We start from the raw sequence: 4,350 nt of genomic DNA on the forward strand, positions 1-4,350 counted from the left end.
CGGGGACCCAGCGCCCCGGGCCTCGGAGCGCGCCCAGCAGGGGCTATCTGCCCCGCTCCCGAGGGGCTTCTACACCCCAGCTCTTTTCTTCGAATCATCTTTGTTACCGAGCACTCCGAGTTAAGAGCGGTGCCGGTACCCTGGGCATGCCCCAGACCCGTCTGTTCTCCACCCGAACCCCCAGGGACGGCGCAAGTTTCCCAGTGGAGGCGCCGTGGACACCAGGGACTGACCGATGTTGTCCTGGGGTCCCCGAATCGGGAAGTGGAGGTGGGGTGGACCGCCATCTCCGGCCCCCCATTAGTGCCGGGGGCCCAGATCGCCGCGCGCACTCCGCACCCGCAGCCAGCTCGGAGGGGGCAGGCCGGGCTTGCGGCGGCCGCGGTCCTCCTGCGGATAACAAGGATTAGTACGTTGGGGACTTTTGAAGCCCTTTCTGTCCTCAGGCAGCGGCCGCGGCGCAGTCGCCTCTCGTGCGGCCCTAATCCCCTCACGCGGCTCGGGCGGCGAGCAGACCCTCTCGGTGCACTAGCCCCTCGCCGGCCCCGTGTCCCCACGGTCGCTTGACCTGGGCACGAGGTGCCCAGCGGCCCCCCACGCCCTCGCGCCGCCCCTCTCGGTTCTCCGACGCCCTCGGCGTGGGAAGAGCCGCGGCGCTAGGGTCGTTTGCTCAAGGCTCAGGGTAGACCCCTTCTTCCAGCCAAGTAGTCTTTATTTGTGGCTCCATAAAAGAAACCCAGAAACGTCGGCTCTCCCCCGCCAAAGCTAGACCGCGGCGGCGGCGAGGGTGGGGGCGCGCGGGCGCGGCCGGCGTCCCAAAGAGATGCAAAGCGGTAACTTACATTGTTCCGCGGCCGCCCGCTCGCTCGGTCCCTTGGGGGCATAGAAAATGAGGCGCTTTCCTCCCCCTTTAACTCGAGGGGAGTACCAATAATTCATGTATGTTATAATTCTTCATTGCCCCTAGGTAGTCTGGGAAAACTGGAAGAAAAGAAAATGCCAGAAAGTTATGGTAAAACTTAAGATGCGGCCGAAGTCGCTTTCTTTGCCCCTGCTGCGAGTGTTTGAATAAGAAGAATGCTCCTGGACTGTAACAAGCAAAAAGAATGAAGAAGACAAAAGATTTCCAGAAAAAGGTTTAGCTAGAAGACAAGGCAAGGGAAACTGAAAGGAGAAAAAAAGCATTTACAATGGAACAATAAGTGTACTAATCGCTTTGATATATTATACAAGCCCAAAGACCCAAAACATTGTGTAATTATTTATAAATGACTTCTCCACTCCTGTGTATAATGCAGAGGAAAGAATAAAACTGCAGGCTACTCTCTAAACTATTTCTAAATAGACCTGGTTCAAAAGAAGGCAGAAGTGTTTGAAATAAAATAATTAATGGTGGATTTTATGGTTGTCTCATTAAAACATTTTAATTACTACAAACAAAATGCATTTGTGTCCAAACCCAACGTGAATTTATGTAGCTGAGCGTTAGTTAAGGTAGAGAAAAAGGAAGGGAAAACATGTCAGCTATTTCTGTGTTTATTTCTGAATTCTTTCCACAAACCCATAGTTGGATTCCATTAGGATAAATTTCACTGTGACTTCTTTTGTACATAAAGAAGAAAACATCCTCACGCAGTTTTCCCACACTTGACCCTCAAGCATCCAGGGGGGAGAAGTATTTTTTAATCTCTGCTAAAGACGTTAAGACTTCTAAAACGCACAGCAGATGAAAATGAAATTAACCCTGGCTTTAGAAATGTCCCGTGGCAGGTGCACCCTGGATCCAGGGACAGCAAAAGCGGGACTCTAGTTTGAATTTTTGGTTTTGCTTTATCTTAGCCCAGAAGATTTAGCTCCAAGAAATTTATGAGAGCAAAACTCAGAGACTTTGAGGGGGATTCCGGATTGATTCGTAGCTTCTAGCAGCTGATGTGAAAATGATTCCAGGACTCACTGCTGAAGAGGGATGGGGGCCCTGTTCCCCCTTCCCTGCTCCCTCTTCAGTTCAGGGTCTACACCCCTGTGGGCTCTCTCTGCACAAGTGTGCACACCCCCTTTGCCTCCCCCATTCTCCTTCATGCACAAAAAGGACATTGTTTCACCCAAGACTATCCCTAACCACAGACACACTTCAGTCTTTAGGCCAGCAGCAGCACATAGGGCTCCCCAACTCCAGCACCAGCTTGAGTACCCCAATCAAACTTGAGGAATTCTTGTGGAAATAATGTATTTGGCTGCAGATCTGCCCGGGGGGCGGGGGGTTGTAGGAGGCATTTCTCACAGTGCTGGAATATCATAGATTGCACCAGGGCTTCCAGCGCCCAGAATTCATCTCCAGGAAGGCGAGCGCACACACCAAACACATCAGCACACAATGCCGAGGAATATTCAAGCAGACATCTCCGAGGTGGGAAACGCATACAGAGGGCACTGTATTTAGCAGGGCAGGGGCCGAGGGGGCCTCCACGGATTTCTGGAAACCATGGATAATTTGCCATTTTCCTTGCTCTGTCACTGAAAGACCCCTCTGTTTCCCCCCTCCTGCCTTGTTTCTCCCCTCCCTTTTACCCCCCCTTCCACAACTGTCATGGGTCATCAGTAAAGAAAATAGGGAATTGTTTCTCCCTTCCAACCGCACCCTGCTTCTCTTCTGTGGAAACGCAACTGCAGACCTGCGGGTGTACTTAACGCTGAAAGGAACATGGGAGGCTCTGGGGCCCTCACCATCCCTCATTCCTTCCTCTAGAAGAACTGCACCTTTTTTTTTTTTTCCTAAAAAGATTACAACTTTGTCTTTCAAAAATGCCACCCATGAAACCAATGCCACCCCTCCCCCAGGTAGTTCCAGAAAGAAAGTGATAAATGGAAGCTGAGCAGTCTGGTTCAGAAAGGGTAACTGTCTCTACTGCTTCGCTTTGTACGAAATTTCTCATCCGGGCTGCCCCTGTGAGCACTGGCCCCGTCCCATGATCTCATCACTTCAGTGCAGTGCCTGGTCCCCATACCTGAAGGGCTGAGCCAGGTGCCAGCACCAGGCACCTCTTCTATCACCAAGTGCAACTGTGAGTCCTTGGGTTCTCTGAAGGAAAGCGGAGAGGAAGAGAGGAGGACAGGAGAGGAGGGGAGGGGAGGGGAGGGGAGGAAAAGGAAGAGGGAAGGGAAGGAAAAGGAAGAGGAAAGAAGTGAAAGGAAGGGAAGGGAAGGGAAGGGAAGGGAAGGGAAGGGAGGGGAGGGGAGGGGAAGGGAAGGGATAATAAGGGCTGCCTGTGACCCTCCAAAACTCAGCTCTGCTGATAGGTACCACAGCACTCTTGAAATGAGTACTCATCTAACCAGCTGGAGAGAAGGGACAGCTAAAACAATTTGGGAGGGAAGCATGAAATGTGCCCGTGTCCCCCTCCCCCAGCACATTCAGATTATCATCCCAGGACACTGACCTCTCAGCCTAGCTCCGGCTACAACATCTCTAAAAGATCTCTGCCCAAGGTCAGGCTTAAGTGGTTATGCTAACTGAGAGGGCAGACAGCAGGGAGGCCATTGGCTCAGCCTTTTATCCACTAAAGGGTTTGGAGGCTGTGGACACTAACACCAATGAAGTCATGCATGTGGTCACTGAGACACCGACAGGGTGGGGGAAGATGGTCACCCACAAATTCAATCTGGACCCATCCCTGGACCTCCTGTAAACATGTGTTATTTATTATTTACCACTACCCCACCGCCCATTTTGGCCTTTCTAAACTAAAAAACAAAGTGAGATGAAACAAAACCCAGGAATTTCTTCCAAGACCCTGGGAGTAGTCCAGGCCTTGCTCCACCCTGAAGGACTTTCGTACCCATCTCTCAAGCAGACTGGTTTCTTTGTCACCATTGATGTCAGAAAGTCCTCTTGGAACCAGCAGTTAGTGTAATGGCTATGTCGCTGGACTCCCACGTAGTCGACCGCGGTTCAAGTCCCAGACCTGATGGCTTAAAACTCACGCCGGGCACATGTGCATGCGTGCCCAAGATCCCGAGAGGAGAATGGAGGAGAAGGGACTGCGGCGTGGACATCCCCCCTGGGGGGTGATTTCTCGCTTTCTGTCTCTCTGTCTCTCTCTGCCTGTGTGGCGAGCGCACGTGCCCTATAGCAAGTAAAAAACCTCTCCAAAAAAAAAGAAAGAAAGAAAGAAAGAAAGAAACAAAGAAAGAAACAAAGAAAGAAAGAAAGAAAGAAAGATCTCTTGACAAGGAAGTGAAACTGCCTCGCTACTGGGCACACCAGGGTCTTGATTCAGATCTCCAGGGCTGCCTGGGACAGGTGTGCATCTTCTGCTCCTGAGTGCCTCTCGGGGATCCTCCCCTCACCCC

Source organism: Tupaia chinensis, unplaced genomic scaffold (assembly GCF_000334495.1).
Source record: "Tupaia chinensis unplaced genomic scaffold, TupChi_1.0 Scaffold144346_1, whole genome shotgun sequence".
Lineage (NCBI taxonomy): Eukaryota > Metazoa > Chordata > Mammalia > Scandentia > Tupaiidae > Tupaia > Tupaia belangeri.